Genomic DNA, 18,363 nt, shown 5'->3' with positions numbered 1-18,363 from the left:
TTGGAGAAACTTAATTTTTCGCCCGAAAAAAAAAAACGAAAGGGGTACCACTGTGTTTTTTTTTTTTCGGGCTGAATTTTGAGTTTCGATATCTCAGCTCTGGAAGGGTCTAGAGCCTCCATTTTTGCACTCAGGTGTAAGTCTCAGTGCCCTCTATCAGAATCCAGAGTTTTGAGAAGATTGGAGAAACTTAATTTTTCGCCCAAAAAAAAAAAAACGAAAGGGGTACCACTGTCGTTTTTTTTTTCGGTCCGAATTTTGGAGTTTCGATATCTCAGCTCTGGAAGGGTCTAGAGCCTCCGTTTTTGCACTCAGGTTTAAGTCTCAGTGCCCTCTATCAGAATCCAGAGTTTTGAGAAGATTGGAGAAACTTAATTTATTCGCCCCAAAAAAAAACACGAAAGGGGTACCACTGTGTTTTTTTTTTTCGGGCTGAATTTTTGCACTCGGGTCTAAGTCTCATAGCCCTCTATCAGAATCCAGAGTTTTGAGAAGATTGGAGAAACTTAATTTTTCGCCCAAAAAAAAAAACGAAAGGGGTACCACTGTCGTTTTTTTTTCGGGCCGAATTTTTGAGTTTCGATATCTCAGCTCTGGAAGGGTCTAGAGCCTCCATTTCTGCACTCAGGTCTAAGTCTCATAGCCCTCTATCAGGATCCAGAGTTTTGAGAAGATTGGAGAAACTTGATTTTTCGCCCGAAAAAAAAAAACGTAAGGGGTAACACTGTCGTTTCTTTTTTTTTCGGGTCAAATTTTTGAGTTTCGATATCTCAGCTCTGGAAGGGTCTAGAGCCTCCATTTTTGCACTCAGGTTTAAGTCTCATGGCCCTCTATCAGAATCCAGAGTTTTGAGAAGATTGGGGATACTTAATTTTTCGCCCCCCAAAAAAAAAACAACGAAAGGGGTACCACTGTCGTTTTTTTTTTTCGGGCCGAATTTTGGAGTTTCGATATCTCAGCTCTGGAAGGGTCTAGAGCCTCCATTTTTGCACTCAGGTTTAAGTCTCATGGCCCTCTACCAGAATCCAGAGTTTTGAGAAGATTGGAGAAACTTAATTTATTCGCCCGAAAAAAAAACACGAAAGGGGTACCACTGTGTTTTTTTTTTTCGGGCTGAATTTTTGCACTCGGGTCTAAGTCTCATAGCCCTCTATCAGAATCCAGAGTTTTGAGAAGATTGGAGAAACTTAATTTTTCGCCCAAAAAAAAAAACGAAAGGGGTACCACTGTCGTTTTTTTTTCGGGCCGAATTTTTGAGTTTCGATATCTCAGCTCTGGAAGGGTCTAGAGCCTCCATTTCTGCACTCAGGTCTAAGTCTCATAGCCCTCTATCAGGATCCAGAGTTTTGAGAAGATTGGAGAAACTTGATTTTTCGCCCGAAAAAAAAACGAAAGGGGTACCACTGTCGTTTTTTATCGAATTTTTGAGTTTCGATATCTCAGCTCTGGAGGGGTCTAGAGCCTCCATTTTTGCACTCAGGTTTAAGTCTCATGGCCCTCTATCAGAATCCAGAGTTTTGAGAAGATTGGAGAAACTTAATTTTTCGCCCGAAAAAAAAAACGAAAGGGGTACCACTGTCGTTTTTTATCGAATTTTTGAGTTTCGATATCTCAGCTCTGGAGGGGTCTAGAGCCTCCATTTTTGCACTCAGGTTTAAGTCTCATGGCCCTCTATCAGAATCCAGAGTTTTGAGAAGATTGGAGAAACTTAATTTTTCGCCCGAAAAAAAAAACGAAAGGGGTACCACTGTCGTTTTTTATCGAATTTTTGAGTTTCGATATCTCAGCTCTGGAAGAGTCTAGAGCCTCCATTTCTGAACTCAGGTTTAAGTCTCATGGCCCTCTACCAGAATCCAGAGTTTTGAGAAGATTGGAGAAACTTAATTTCTCGCCCGAAAAAAAAAAAAAAACGAAAGGGGTAACACTGTCGTTTTTTTTTCGGGTCGAAATTTTGAATTTCGATATCTCAGTTCTGGAAGGGTCTAGAGCCTCCATTTTTGCACTCAGGTCTAAGTCTCATAGCCCTCTATCAGAATCCAGAGTTTTGAGAAGATTGGAGAAACTTAATTTTTCGCCCGAAAAAAACAAAAACGAAAGGGGTAACACTGTCGTTTTTTTTTTTTTCGGGTCAAATTTTTGAGTTTCGATATCTCAGCTCTGGAACGGTCTAGAGCCTCCATTTTTGCACTCAGGTTTAAGTCTCATGGCCCTCTATCAGAATCCAGAGTTTTGAGAAGATTGGAGAAACTTAATTGAGTTTTGATATCTCAGCTCTGGAAGGGTCTAGAGCCTCAATTTCTGCACTCAGGTCTAAGTCTCATAGCCCTCTATCAGAATCCAGAGTTTTAAGAAGATTGGAGAAACTTAATTTTTCGCCAGAAAAAAAAAACGAAAGGGGTACCACTGTGTTTTTTTTTTCGGGCTGAATTTTTGAGTTTCGATATCTCAGCTCTGGAACGGTCTAGAGCCTCCATTTTTGCACTCAGGTTTAAGTCTCATAGCCCTCTATCAGAATCCAGAGTTTTAAGAAGATTGGAGAAACTTAATTTTTCACCAGAAAAAAAAAACGAAAGGGGTACCACTGTGTTTTTTTTTTCGGGCTGAATTTTTGAGTTTCGATATCTCAGCTCTGGAGGGGTCTAAAGCCTCCATTTTTGCACTCAGGTCTAAGTCTCATAGCCCTCTATCAAAATCCAGACTTTTGAGAAGATTGGAGAAACTTAATTTTTCGCCCAAAAAAAAAAAAACGAAAGGGGTACCACTGTCGGTTTTTTTTTCGGGCCGAATTTTGGAGTTTCGATATCTCAGCTCTGGAAGGGTCTAGAGCCTCCATTTTTGCACTCAGGTTTAAGTCTCATGAACCTCTACCAGAATCCAGAGTTTTGAGAAGATTGGAGAAACTTAATTTATTCGCCCGAAAAAAAAACACGAAAGGGGTACCACTGTGTTTTTTTTTTCGGGCTGAATTTTTGCACTCGGGTCTAAGTCTCATAGCCCTCTATCAGAATCCAGAGTTTTGAGAAGATTGGAGAAACTTAATTTTTCGCCCAAAAAAAAAAAACGAAAGGGGTACCACTGTCGTTTTTTTTTCGGGCTGAATTTTTGAGTTTCGATATCTCAGCTCTGGAAGGGTCTAGAGCCTCCATTTCTGCACTCAGGTCTAAGTCTCATAGCCCTCTATCAGGATCCAGAGTTTTGAGAAGATTGGAGAAACTTGATTTTTCGCCCGAAAAAAAAAACGAAAGGGGTACCACTGTCGTTTTTTATCGAATTTTTGAGTTTCGATATCTCAGCTCTGGAGGGGTCTAGAGCCTCCATTTTTGCACTCAGGTTTAAGTCTCATGGCCCTCTATCAGAATCCAGAGTTTTGAGAAGATTGGAGAAACTTAATTTTTCGCCCGAAAAAAAAACGAAAGGGGTACCACTGTCGTTTTTTATCGAATTTTTGAGTTTCGATATCTCAGCTCTGGAAGAGTCTAGAGCAGGGGTGTCAAACTCAAATACACAGTGGGCCGAGATCAAAAAATTGCTATAAGTCAAGGGCCAGACAGGTTAAACGTTTAATGAAAACTTATTGAAACAACATATTATTATTATGAACCTGAAAACAACAAGGTCTATATATTATTGCCTATAAAAAAAACATTAATTAGGAAATAAAAGAAATAAAATTAATAAATAAAATCAGTTTCACTAATTTATTATGGTTATTATTTACTTCAAAGGAAAAACAAATGTCCTATAGCAAGAGAAAGAAATGCAAAGATGAAAGTCCACCTTTTCAAAGTTCACCTTCCTTCAAATTTGTCTGATTATTTCTGCTGAAAAATGGTCGAGTTTTGGTCTGTACTAATCTGTCACATCGGGAAAAATACCTTTTGAATTATAGACTACCAAACGTTAAAGAGAAGAGTGCAAAAAAACTGATGAAAGAAGGCGTTTGTGGTTGACAGAGGCACAGCATCAGCAATACGGCACTGACATTGACACTGATGGAGGGGTTTGCATTTGCAATAGTGATGTTTTCTTATTTAATTTTTACAACATGGATATGTGTAGCCACCGCCGCGCTGGACTATATTGCGTATTGAGCTGCAGAACGGTAGGAGGCTGTTATGCGCTCTTGTCAGCACCGGTTTCAATACATGTTTCATAAATAATATTTTTCTGCTCGTCCGGCACTTCGCAACAACACAGCATTGTTTCGACAGCGACTTGCAGCATGTCTCCTCTAACACTGATGTTTACATTTTATGTGGCATGAAAGTCGCATGCCATCCGAAATCCGATCGTTCAGACTGAGGCATATGTCCTGGTATTTGAATAGGATTTCAAACCACATATGGATGTAGCTTGAAACGGATTTCATGTGCTTTTTGGACTGACAATCTGAGTGTAGCTTATGTCGGAATAAGAAATAGAAGGAAGAATTGCAGTACGGGCTAGAAAAGCTAGCTCATTCGGACCATTACCACATATTAACTTTAGTTTGTCAAAATATTACGCTCTCTCCTGCTTGGTAAGTCCTTCTCTATATTATTTCGCACCTTGTGGCACCAACCAAGGTTTTTTTCTGTGTTTTTTAGTGTAACAATGTGTTCCGTAGTACATACATAGTGCAGTAAATGCTGTTGTTTACATCCGAGTGCCTCCATAATGGCCACTCATCCGGGTTACCGCCCAGAATGTGACGCTTTCGCGGTCATGTTTCCATGGTGACGCGTCATTGCTTGTCACGTGACACAGCGCTCCCACGTAATTTGAACCGATATACCGGCGGGCCAGCTCTAAAAATAAATACATTTTGTCATGCGGGCCAAAGATAATTCATTTGCGGGCCGGTTGTGGCCCGCGGGCCTTGAGTTTGACACATGTGGTCTAGAGCCTCCATTTCTGAACTCAGGTTTAAGTCTCATGGCCCTCTACCAGAATCCAGAGTTTTGAGAAGATTGGAGAAACTTAATTTCTCGCCCGAAAAAAAAAAAAAAAACGAAAGGGGTAACACTGTCGTTTTTTTTTTCGGGTCGAAAATTTGAATTTCGATATCTCAGTTCTGGAAGGGTCTAGAGCCTCCATTTTTGCACTCAGGTCTAAGTCTCATAGCCCTCTATCAGAATCCAGAGTTTTGAGAAGATTGGAGAAACTTAATTTCTCGCCCGAAAAAAAAAAAACGAAAGGGGTAACACTGTCGTTTTTTTTTCGGGTCAAATTTTTGAATTTCGATATCTCAGTTCTGGAAGGGTCTAGAGCCTCCATTTTTGCACTCAGGTCTAAGTCTCATAGCCCTCTATCAGAATCCAGAGTTTTGAGAAGATTGGAGAAACTTAATTTTTCGCCCGAAAAAAACAAAAACGAAAGGGGGTACCACTGTCGTTTTTTTTTTTTTTTCGGGTCAAATTTTTGAGTTTCGATATCTCAGCTCTGGAAGGGTCTAGAGCCTCCATTTTTGCACTCAGGTTTAAGTCTCATGGCCCTCTACCAGAATCCAGAGTTTTGAGAAGATTGGAGAAACTTAATTTTTCGCCCGAAAAAAAAAAACGAAAGGGTTACCACTGTCGTTTTTTTTTTTTTTCGGGTCAAATTTTTGAGTTTCGATATCTCAGCTCTGGAACGGTCTAGAGCCTCCATTTTTGCACTCAGGTTTAAGTCTCATGGCCCTCTATCAGAATCCAGAGTTTTGAGAAGATTGGAGAAACTTAATTGAGTTTCGATATCTCAGCTCTGGAACGGTCTAGAGCCTCCATTTTTGCACTCAGGTTTAAGTCTCATAGCCCTCTATCAGAATCCAGAGTTTTAAGAAGATTGGAGAAACTTAATTTTTCGCCAGAAAAAAAAAAACGAAAGGGGTACCACTGTGTTTTTTTTTTCGGGCTGAATTTTTGAGTTTCGATATCTCAGCTCTGGAGGGGTCTAAAGCCTCCATTTTTGCACTCAGGTCTAAGTCTCATAGCCCTCTATCAAAATCCAGACTTTTGAGAAGATTGGAGAAACTTAATTTTTCGCCCAAAAAAAAAAACGAAAGGGGTACCACTGTTGTTTTTTTTTCGGGCCGAATTTTTGAGTTTCGATATCTCAGCTCTGGAAGGGTCTAAAGCCTCCATTTCTGCACTCAGGTCCAAGTCTCATAGCCCTCTATCAGAATCCAGAGTTTTGAGAAGATTGGAGAAACTTAATTTTTCGCTAGAAAAAAAAAAACGAAAGGGGTACCACTTTGTTTTTTTTTTCGGGCTGAATTTTTGAGTTTCGATATCTCAGCTCTGGAGGGGTCTAAAGCCTCCATTTTTGCACTCAGGTCTAAGTCTCATAGCCCTCTATCAGAATCCAGAGTTTTGAGAAGATTGGAGAAACTTAATTTTTCGCCCAAAAAAAAAAAACGAAAGGGGTACCACTGTCGTTTTTTTTTTCGGGCCGAATTTTTGAGTTTCGATATCTCAGCTCTGGAAGGGTCTAAAGCCTCCATTTCTGCACTCAGGTCTAAGTCTCATAGCCCTCTATCAGAATCCAGAGTTTTGAGAAGGTTGGAGAAACTTAATTTTTCGCCAGAAAAAACAAAACAAAAGGGGTACCACTTTGTTTTTTTTTTCGGGCTGAATTTTTGAGTTTCGATATCTCAGCTCTGGAGGGGTCTAAAGCCTCCATTTTTGCACTCAGGTCTAAGTCTCATAGCCCTCTATCAGAATCCAGAGTTTTGAGAAGATTGGAGAAACTTAATTTTTCGCCCAAAAAAAAAAAAACGAAAGGGGTACCACTGTCGTTTTTTTTTTCGGGCCGAATTTTTGAGTTTCGATATCTCAGCTCTGGAAGGGTCTAAAGCCTCCATTTCTGCACTCATGTCTAAGTCTCATGGCCCTCTATCAGGATCCAGAGTTTTGAGAAGATTGGAGAAACTTAATTTTTCGCCCGAAAAAAAACAAACGAAAGGGGTACCACTGTCGTTTTTTTTTTCGGGCCGAATTTTTGAGTTTCGATATCTCAGCTCTGGAAGGGTCTAAAGCCTCCATTTCTGCACTCATGTCTAAGTCTCATGGCCCTCTATCAGGATCCAGAGTTTTGAGAAAATTGGAGAAACTTAATTTTTCGCCCGAAAAAAAAAAACGCAAGGGGTACCACTGTCGTTTTTTTTTTCGGTCGAATTTTTGAATTTCGATATCTCAGCTCTGGAAGGGTCTAGAGCCTCCGTTTTTGCACTCAGGTCTAAGGCTGCGTCCAAAACCGCATACTCAATGAGTAGGTACTTAATTTTAATAAGTACTTACTCAACGAGCGCTAAAAGAGTAGGTACTTTATAGCCAAATCTCGTTGAGTATGAATGAGAACCGGACATCTGCCATGTTGACGTTATCATGTGACCTACTATGACGCGTTATCATCATATCACAAGCGCAAAAACTTAGAAGAATTAAACGTGTCGTTGTTCATTTCTTTTATCTATAAATATCTTGACATTGATGAAACTTGCTCATTTTGTTGTGGTATTGTTGAAGAAACAGCTGGCCATTCATTTTGTGAATATGTTTAAGGTTGATTTAAGTTGTTATATTTTAAACCCTAGGCCTACTAATGTGACCCACAGTATTATTCTTATAACGATATTTTTTTTATTAAGTAACCCCCAAATCGTCACCTCTTGAATATATGTTAATTTCTTTATTTTATACCCAAAACGTTTCTCCTTTAAGTTTTCCTCCTTTTCTTGATGAATTTACCTCGTTTCATCCCTCAGACCTATAACAACAACAAAACAACAACATTTTTCATGTATTATGAAGAACTATTTAAAGATATTTAGCCTTGTTATTGTTCCTTTTTCCTGTATTATGATGTAAACAAACCAATGATCTTTATGTTTTCTGTTTTGTCATTATGATTATTATGGTATCTTTCCATGATCTTGTATGTAATACGTTTATAAGTTTAAATTATATGAGCGACAGGTGTACTAACACTTCATAACATCAGTGACTCGACAGCACAACCTAGAACAGTTTTCCTCTGCGTTTGTAATGTCTGCACAAAGGAGACGGGCAGCTGCTCGAAGATCTCTTTTTGGAGAAAACTGTTCATTTTATACTCGAAAAATGTAAGTATCACTCCTTAAAAATTAATATTACCTCAGAATGAATTGCATTGTTAGCCCACCCCAAAACTTAAACAAAATAATAATATTAAATGCTGACCAATACTTAATTATATAACTTTTTTATATACTAAAAATATAATTTAATATAACAAGCAAAATGTAATTTGTTTTGTCATATGACAGTTATGCATGAATACATTTATATTCGTATGCAGTGAAACATCTCAATTATCAGTCAATCGATGAATTAATGGATACATTAATTAAATAATTACATTTTATATACTGACAACAATAATAAAAATGAATAAATGAGTAAAAGAACAAATAAAAGTAACCATCACAATAAACAAATGCATTATACAAGTCAACAACACATGAAACAAAGCTTTATTCAAACTACAAACATGTATTTACAGCCGCTGAACACCACATACTGCCGACTCAACACAGCGGTTCCCATTCTGCAGCTTTATTCTGCTGAATTCACCAGAGGGGACTGTGCCTTCTTCCCAGAGCTTGTTGTTGTGCTGCGCTTCACAATCTGAGGCAATAAGGGCAGGTGGAGAGATCGAGGGTCTCGTAAAGGCAGGTGGAGAGATGGAGGGACTCATCCATGGCACCACTTCCAGGATGCACCTCTGGGCTCCTCATCCTCAGTGCTCACACCAGTCTGCAGACATTTCAGATCCTACAAAAATGCACAAACATTATACAAAAGCAGTCATTTTAACACAATGTCATTTGATTTATCTATTAAAAATAACCTAACTTAATATTTGAGTAAAATCCCTAAAACAAATGCTGCCATCATCTTTCCTTGCAGGTCCTGCTCCACCACAAAAGCTCTGCAGCAAATGCACAGAAATCAAGAATCAGAAAAGTGTTGTAATTTCTCTACTTGAATTTACAATAATTCAAATAAACTACAATTTAAGATTGAATAGATTTTGTTATCCATTTCTGTAGTATACTCACCCAAAGCCTTTGATGACAGCATTCAGCATCATGAGCCTCTCTCCACCGGATAAACACACGCGTGTTCTTCTGTCCTTGTAACATACAGACAAGATTCACATTACGAGCTCAACACTGAATTTACATGCTGAGGTTGATGTGTTAACTCACTTTTAATCCAACTTAAATGTTCCTTAATATATCAACACTAATAAGGGACAAATTAAATATAACATTTAGTTACTTTATAGATTTGTTTATTTACCGTATTTACAGCACATTTGTCTAATGTAAGTAGTGTTGACAACAGTGAATTATCCTTCATAATAGCACACATAACGTTGCATCACTCAGATGTATTTTTCATGTTGGGATGTGCTCATCTGCAATACTTAAACAATATTTTCATTTCAGATGTAAATAGACATTTTAAATAAGCGTGTTTAAGATGTAACGTTATATGGTTATGTAAATCCATTTTAGAAACTTACGTGTAGCCTACTTACTGGAGCTCCCCCGTTTAACTAACTAATAAACCATGTGTTTACAGCAAAATCACAACTATACTATACTGTCTAAGTCCTTTAGACCTTCAACAGTTAAAACGTTTAATCTATAGTAGTCTAACACATACGATTTAAACACAAGGAACCGTTTTTACTCACATTTGAAAACCCCCTGCTTCGCTGATCTCCGCGATGTTGATAATGACGAATGCTCTCCCGTGGCCTCCTGGGATAGAAGAGTATCCATCGGATGAACACTCAAAAATCTGGGCGAAAGCAGGAGATCATCCGGGAACTTCTCGCCTACTCTTTTATGAGTACTGACGTTTCGGACATACTACTCCTTTCAAATACTGTTTTCCCCTACTATATAGTAAGAAAGTAGGAATATTCGGACGTACTATAAGTATACGTATGCCCGATTCTCGCGATAATTAGTACGTCACTCTGGTAATTCTGGCCTACTCTTTTATGGATACTAAAGATTCGGACATACTTATTCGCTCGCCTACTGCTTTTTCCCTACTATATAGTAGGGAAGTATGCGGTTTCGGACGCAGCCTAAGTCTCATAGCCCTCTATCAGAATCCAGAGTTTCGAGAAGATTGGAGAAACTTAATTTTTCGCCCAAAAAAAAACAACGAAAGGGGTGACACTGTCGGGGGTTTTTTTCGGGTCGAATTTTTGAGTTTCGATATCTCAGCTCTGGAAGGGTCTAGAGCCTCCATTTCTGCACTCAGGTCTAAGTCTCATAGCCCTCTATCAGAATCCAGAGTTTTGAGAAGATTGGAGAAACTTAATTTTTCGCCCCCCCCAAAAAAAACGTAAGGGGTAACACTGTTGTTTTTTTTTCGGGTCGAAATTTTGAGTTTCGATATCTCAGCTCTGGTAGGGTCTAGAGCCTCCATTTTTGCGCTCAGGTGTAAGTCTCAGTGCCCTCTATCAGAATCCAGGGTTTCAAGAAGATCAGAGAAACTCAAAATTTCGCCGCCCTCCGAAAAAAACGACAGTGTAACCCCTGTCGTTTTTTTTTTTGGGTGCGAAAAAAGTTTCTCCAATCTTCTTGAAACTCTGGATTCTGATAGAGGGCCATGAGACCTACACCTGCGTGCAAAAATTGAGGCTCTAGACCCTTCCAGAGCTGAGATATTGATATATTTATAAGGGCATAAATACTACGTGGGATCTCAATATCTCAACTCTGGAAGGGTCCACAGCCTCCATTTTTGCACTCAGGTGTAAGTCCCATGATCTCGAGACAAGGTACCACTGTCGTGTTTTTTTTTTTGGCGTTGTTGTGTGGAATGATGCAATTTATTTTATAATAACTATATATAAACTGCTTGTAAAGACTTTATAGAACAGTCTTTTATATAGAACAGCTTTTATATGAAACTATATGTAAACTGCTTGTAAAGACTTTATAGAACAGTCTTTTATGTAAAACAGCTTTTATATGAAACCATATGTAAAAGACTTTATAGATAGTCTTCTGTTATACAGTTTTTATACGTAAACTGTTTATAATAAATACACAGAAACATATTGTAACAAATGTTTATTGGTTTTATAAGAAAGACACAGAAACATATTGTAACAAGAATGCTTTATTAATGGAATGTAACCAGTATTATGCATGTAAGTAGTAAAAGAAAAAATGTATTACCTTAATGTTGTGTTCCATACTAAAAGCCAAAGGATGCTGAGAAACCGTGTGAGGAGAAGGAAGATTGAAAGAAGAGAGAAGAAGATTGGGGATACTTAATTTTTTGCCCCCCCCCCCCCCCCAAAAAAAACGTAAGGGGTAACACTGTCGTTTTTTTTTCTGGTCGAAATTTTGAGTTTTGATATCTCAGCTCTGGAAGGGTCTAGAGCCTCCATTTTTGCACTCAGGTGTAAGTCTCATGGCCCTCTATCAGAACCCAGAGTTTCAAGAACATTGGGGATACTTAATTTTTTGCCCTCCCAAAAAAAACGTAAGGGGTAACACTGTCGGGTTTTTTTTCGGGTCGAAATTTTGAGTTTCGATATCTCAGCTCTGGAAGGGTCTAGAGCCTCCATTGTTGCACTCAGGTGTAAGTCTCAGTGCCCTCTATCAGAATCCAGAGTTTCGAGAAGATTGGGGATACTTAATTTTTCGCCCCCCCAAAAAAAACGTAAGGGGTAACACTGTCGTTTTTTTTTTGGGTCGAAATTTTGAGTTTCGATATCTCAGCTCTGGAAGGGTCTAGAGCCTCCATTTTTGCACTCAGGTGTAAGTCTCAGTGCCCTCTATCAGAATCCAGAGTTTCGAGAAGATTGGGGATACGTAATTTTTCGCCCAAAAAAAAAAACGTAAGGGGTAACACTGTCGTTTTTTTTTTCGGGTCGAAAGTTTGAGTTTCGATATCTCAGCTCTGGAAGGGTCTAGAGCCTCCATTTTTGCACTCAGGTGTAAGTCTCGGTGCCCTCTATCAGAATCCAGAGTTTCGAGAAGATTGGGGATACTTAATTTTTCGCCCCCCCCAAAAAAACGTAAGGGGTAACACTGTCGTTTTTTTTTCGGGTCGAAATTTTGAGTTTCGATATCTCAGCTCTGGAAGGGTCTAGAGCCTCCATTTTTGCACTGAGGTGTAAGTCTCAGTGCCCTCTATCAGAATCCAGAGTTTCGAGAAGATTGGGGATACTTAATTTTTCGCCCAAAAAAAAAAACGTAAGGGGTACACTGTCGTTTTTTTTTCGGGTCGAAATTTTTGAGTTTCGATTTCTCAGCTCTGGAAGGGTCTAGAGCCTCCATTTTTGCGCTCAGGTTTAAGTCTCAGTGCCCTCTATCAGAATCCAGAGTTTCGAGAAGATTGGGGATACTTAATTTTTCGCCCAAAAAAAAAAAACGTAAGGGGTAACACTGTCGTTTTTTTTCGGGTCGAAATTTTGAGTTTCGATATCTCAGCTCTGGAAGGGTCTAGAGCCTCCATTTTTGCGCTGAGGTGTAAGTCTCAGTGCCCTCTATCAGAATCCAGAGTTTCGAGAAGATTGGGGATACTTAATTTTTCGCCCAAAAAAAAAAAACGTAAGGGGTAACACTGTCGTTTTTTTTTCGGGTCGAAATTTTGAGTTTCGATATCTCAGCTCTGGAAGGGTCTAGAGCCTCCATTTTTGCACTCAGGTGTAAGTCTCGGTGCCCTCTATCAGAATCCAGAGTTTCGAGAAGATTGGGGATACTTAATTTTTCGCCCAAAAAAAAAAAAACGTAAGGGGTAACACTGTCGTTTTTTTTTTCGGGTCGAAATTTTTGAGTTTCGATATCTCAGCTCTGGAAGGGTCTAGAGCCTCCATTTTTGCGCTGAGGTGTAAGTCTCAGTGCCCTCTATCAGAATCCAGAGTTTCGAGAAGATTGGGGATACTTAAATTTTCGCCCAAAAAAAAAAAACGTAAGGGGTAACACTGTCGTTTTTTTTTCGGGTCGAAATTTTGAGTTTCGATATCTCAGCTCTGGAAGGGTCTAGAGCCTCCATTTTTGCACTCAGGTGTAAGTCTCGGTGCCCTCTATCAGAATCCAGAGTTTCGAGAAGATTGGGGATACTTAATTTTTCGCCCCCCCAAAAAAACGTAAGGGGTAACACTGTCGTTTTTTTTTTCGGGTCGAAATTTTGAGTTTCGATATCTCAGCTCTGGAAGGGTCTAGAGCCTCCATTTTTGCACTCAGGTGTAAGTCTCAGTGCCCTCTATCAGAATCCAGAGTTTCGAGAAGATTGGGGATACTTAATTTTTCGCCCAAAAAAAAAAAACGTAAGGGGTAACACTGTCGTTTTTTTTTCGGGTCGAAATTTTGAGTTTCGATATCTCAGCTCTGGAAGGGTCTAGAGCCTCCATTTTTGCGCTGAGGTGTAAGTCTCAGTGCCCTCTATCAGAATCCAGAGTTTCGAGAAGATTGGGGAAACTTAATTTTTCGCCCAAAAAAAAAAAACGTAAGGGGTAACACTGTCGTTTTTTTTTCGGGTCGAAATTTTGAGTTTCGATATCTCAGCTCTGGAAGGGTCTAGGGCCTCCATTTTTGCGCTCAGGTGTAAGTCTCAGTGCCCTCTATCAGAATCCAGAGTTTCGAGAAGATTGGGGATACTTAATTTTTCGCCCCCCCCCAAAAAAAACGTAAGGGGTAACACTGTCGTTTTTTTTTCGGGTCGAAATTTTGAGTTTCGATATCTCAGCTCTGGAAGGGTCTAGAGCCTCCATTTTTGCACTCAGGTCTAAGTCTCATGGCCCTCTATCAGAATCCAGAGTTTCGAGAAGATTGGGGATACTTAATTTTTCGCCCAAAAAAAAAAAACGTAAGGGGTAACACTGTCGTCTTTTTTTCGGGTCGAAATTTTGAGTTTCGATATCTCAGCTCTGGAAGGGTCTAGACCCTCCATTTTTGCGCTGAGGTGTAAGTCTCAGTGCCCTCTATCAGAATCCAGAGTTTCGAGAAGATTGGGGATACTTAATTTTTCGCCCAAAAAAAAAAACGTAAGGGGTAACACTGTCGTTTTTTTTTCGGGTCGAAATTTTTGAGTTTCGATATCTCAGCTCTGGAAGGGTCTAGAGCCTCCATTTTTGCGCTGAGGTGTAAGTCTCAGTGCCCTCTATCAGAATCCAGAGTTTCGAGAAGATTGGGGATACTTAATTTTTCGCCCAAAAAAAAAAAACGTAAGGGGTAACACTGTCGTTTTTTTTTCGGGTCGAAATTTTGAGTTTCGATATCTCAGCTCTGGAAGGGTCTAGAGCCTCCATTTTTGCGCTCAGGTGTAAGTCTCAGTGCCCTCTATCAGAATCCAGAGTTTCGAGAAGATTGGGGAAACTTAATTTTTCGCCCAAAAAAAAAAAACGTAAGGGGTAACACTGTCATTTTTTTTTCGGGTCGAAATTTTGAGTTTCGATATCTCAGCTCTGGAAGGGTCTAGGGCCTCCATTTTTGCACTCAGGTGTAAGTCTCAGTGCCCTCTATCAGAATCCAGAGTTTCGAGAAGATTGGGGATACTTAATTTTTCGCCCCCCCCAAAAAAACGTAAGGGGTAACACTGACGTTTTTTTTTCGGGTCGAAATTTTGAGTTTCGATATCTCAGCTCTGGAAGGGTCTAGAGCCTCCATTTTTGCACTCAGGTGTAAGTCTCAGTGCCCTCTATCAGAATCCAGAGTTTCGAGAAGATTGGGGATACGTAATTTTTCGCCCCAAAAAAAAAACGTAAGGGGTAACACTGTCGTTTTTTTTTTTCGGGTCGAAATTTTGAGTTTCGATATCTCAGCTCTGGAAGGGTCTAGAGCCTCCATTTTTGCACTCAGGTGTAAGTCTCAGTGCCCTCTATCAGAATCCAGAGTTTCAAGAACATTGGGGATACTTAATTTTTTGCCCCCCCAAAAAAAACGTAAGGGGTAACACTGTCGTTTTTTTTTTTCGGGTCGAAATTTTGAGTTTCGATATCTCAGCTCTGGAAGGGTCTAGAGCCTCCATTTTTGCGCTCAGGTGTAAGTCTCAGTGCCCTCTATCAGAATCCAGAGTTTCGAGAAGATTGGGGATACTTAATTTTTCGCCCAAAAAAAAAAACGTAAGGGGTAACACTGTCGTTTTTTTTTTCGGGTCGAAATTTTGAGTTTCGATATCTCAGCTCTGGAAGGGTCTAGAGCCTCAATTTTTGCGCTCAGGTGTAAGTCTCAGTGCCCTCTATCAGAATCCAGAGTTTCGAGAAGATTGGGGATACTTAATTTTTCGCCCAAAAAAAAAAAACGTAAGGGGTAACACTGTCGTTTTTTTTTCGGGTCGAAATTTTGAGTTTCGATATCTCAGCTCTGGAAGGGTCTAGAGCCTCCATTTTTGCACTCAGGTGTAAGTCTCGGTGCCCTCTATCAGAATCCAGAGTTTCGAGAAGATTGGGGATACTTAATTTTTCGCCCAAAAAAAAAAAAACGTAAGGGGTAACACTGTCGTTTTTTTTTTCGGGTCGAAATTTTTGAGTTTCGATATCTCAGCTCTGGAAGGGTCTAGAGCCTCCATTTTTGCGCTGAGGTGTAAGTCTCAGTGCCCTCTATCAGAATCCAGAGTTTCGAGAAGATTGGGGATACTTAAATTTTCGCCCAAAAAAAAAAAACGTAAGGGGTAACACTGTCGTTTTTTTTTCGGGTCGAAATTTTGAGTTTCGATATCTCAGCTCTGGAAGGGTCTAGAGCCTCCATTTTTGCACTCAGGTGTAAGTCTCGGTGCCCTCTATCAGAATCCAGAGTTTCGAGAAGATTGGGGATACTTAATTTTTCGCCCCCCCAAAAAAAACGTAAGGGGTAACACTGTCGTTTTTTTTTTCGGGTCGAAATTTTGAGTTTCGATATCTCAGCTCTGGAAGGGTCTAGAGCCTCCATTTTTGCACTCAGGTGTAAGTCTCAGTGCCCTCTATCAGAATCCAGAGTTTCGAGAAGATTGGGGATACTTAATTTTTCGCCCAAAAAAACAAAACGTAAGGGGTAACACTGTCGTTTTTTTTTCGGGTCGAAATTTTGAGTTTCGATATCTCAGCTCTGGAAGGGTCTAGAGCCTCCATTTTTGCGCTGAGGTGTAAGTCTCAGTGCCCTCTATCAGAATCCAGAGTTTCGAGAAGATTGGGGATACTTAATTTTTCGCCCCCCCCCAAAAAAAACGTAAGGGGTAACACTGTCGTTTTTTTTTCGGGTCGAAATTTTGAGTTTCGATATCTCAGCTCTGGAAGGGTCTAGAGCCTCCATTTTTGCACTCAGGTCTAAGTCTCATGGCCCTCTATCAGAATCCAGAGTTTCGAGAAGATTGGGGATACTTAATTTTTCGCCCAAAAAAAAAAAACGTAAGGGGTAACACTGTCGTCTTTTTTTCGGGTCGAAATTTTGAGTTTCGATATCTCAGCTCTGGAAGGGTCTAGACCCTCCATTTTTGCGCTGAGGTGTAAGTCTCAGTGCCCTCTATCAGAATCCAGAGTTTCGAGAAGATTGGGGATACTTAATTTTTCGCCCAAAAAAAAAAACGTAAGGGGTAACACTGTCGTTTTTTTTTCGGGTCGAAATTTTTGAGTTTCGATATCTCAGCTCTGGAAGGGTCTAGAGCCTCCATTTTTGCGCTGAGGTGTAAGTCTCAGTGCCCTCTATCAGAATCCAGAGTTTCGAGAAGATTGGGGATACTTAATTTTTCGCCCAAAAAAAAAAAACGTAAGGGGTAACACTGTCGTTTTTTTTTCGGGTCGAAATTTTGAGTTTCGATATCTCAGCTCTGGAAGGGTCTAGAGCCTCCATTTTTGCGCTCAGGTGTAAGTCTCAGTGCCCTCTATCAGAATCCAGAGTTTCGAGAAGATTGGGGAAACTTAATTTTTCGCCCAAAAAAAAAAAACGTAAGGGGTAACACTGTCATTTTTTTTTCGGGTCGAAATTTTGAGTTTCGATATCTCAGCTCTGGAAGGGTCTAGGGCCTCCATTTTTGCACTCAGGTGTAAGTCTCAGTGCCCTCTATCAGAATCCAGAGTTTCGAGAAGATTGGGGATACTTAATTTTTCGCCCCCCCCAAAAAAACGTAAGGGGTAACACTGACGTTTTTTTTTCGGGTCGAAATTTTGAGTTTCGATATCTCAGCTCTGGAAGGGTCTAGAGCCTCCATTTTTGCACTCAGGTGTAAGTCTCAGTGCCCTCTATCAGAATCCAGAGTTTCGAGAAGATTGGGGATACGTAATTTTTCGCCCAAAAAAAAAAACGTAAGGGGTAACACTGTCGTTTTTTTTTTTCGGGTCGAAATTTTGAGTTTCGATATCTCAGCTCTGGAAGGGTCTAGAGCCTCCATTTTTGCACTCAGGTGTAAGTCTCAGTGCCCTCTATCAGAATCCAGAGTTTCAAGAACATTGGGGATACTTAATTTTTTGCCCCCCCAAAAAAAACGTAAGGGGTAACACTGTCGTTTTTTTTTTCGGGTCGAAATTTTGAGTTTCGATATCTCAGCTCTGGAAGGGTCTAGAGCCTCCATTTTTGCGCTCAGGTGTAAGTCTCAGTGCCCTCTATCAGAATCCAGAGTTTCGAGAAGATTGGGGATACTTAATTTTTCGCCCAAAAAAAAAAACGTAAGGGGTAACACTGTCGTTTTTTTTTTCGGGTCGAAATTTTGAGTTTCGATATCTCAGCTCTGGAAGGGTCTAGAGCCTCAATTTTTGCGCTCAGGTGTAAGTCTCAGTGCCCTCTATCAGAATCCAGAGTTTCGAGAAGATTGGGGATACTTAATTTTTCGCCCAAAAAAAAAAAACGTAAGGGGTAACACTGTCGTTTTTTTTTCGGGTCGAAATTTTGAGTTTCGATATCTCAGCTCTGGAAGGGTCTAGAGCCTCCATTTTTGCACTCAGGTGTAAGTCTCGGTGCCCTCTATCAGAATCCAGAGTTTCGAGAAGATTGGGGATACTTAATTTTTCGCCCAAAAAAAAAAAACGTAAGGGGTAACACTGTCGTTTTTTTTTTCGGGTCGAAATTTTTGAGTTTCGATATCTCAGCTCTGGAAGGGTCTAGAGCCTCCATTTTTGCGCTGAGGTGTAAGTCTCAGTGCCCTCTATCAGAATCCAGAGTTTCGAGAAGATTGGGGATACTTAAATTTTCGCCCAAAAAAAAAAAACGTAAGGGGTAACACTGTCGTTTTTTTTTCGGGTCGAAATTTTGAGTTTCGATATCTCAGCTCTGGAAGGGTCTAGAGCCTCCATTTTTGCACTCAGGTGTAAGTCTCGGTGCCCTCTATCAGAATCCAGAGTTTCGAGAAGATTGGGGATACTTAATTTTTCGCCCCCCCAAAAAAAACGTAAGGGGTAACACTGTCGTTTTTT

The 18,363-nt window shown here is 40.0% G+C and overlaps 1 long non-coding RNA gene across 1 annotated transcript; it reads right to left on the bottom strand.

The window, feature by feature from the left end:
* Positions 1-8,337: 8,337 nt before the first annotated feature.
* On the bottom strand, positions 8,338-9,879 carry LOC120492204 (uncharacterized). Its single transcript, XR_016149929.1, has 4 exons — positions 9,703-9,879; positions 9,059-9,127; positions 8,853-8,926; positions 8,338-8,771 (listed from the first exon to the last, which is right to left on the bottom strand). It is a non-coding gene; the product is annotated as an uncharacterized LOC120492204 (long non-coding RNA).
* Positions 9,880-18,363: the final 8,484 nt, after the last annotated feature.

This window comes from Pimephales promelas, chromosome 24, assembly GCF_988280905.1.
Source record: "Pimephales promelas chromosome 24, fPimPro1.hap1.1, whole genome shotgun sequence".
NCBI classification, from domain to species: domain Eukaryota; kingdom Metazoa; phylum Chordata; class Actinopteri; order Cypriniformes; family Leuciscidae; genus Pimephales; species Pimephales promelas.
The sequence above is the reverse complement of the archived record's forward strand: the minus strand, read 5'-3'. Positions and strand labels throughout refer to the sequence as shown.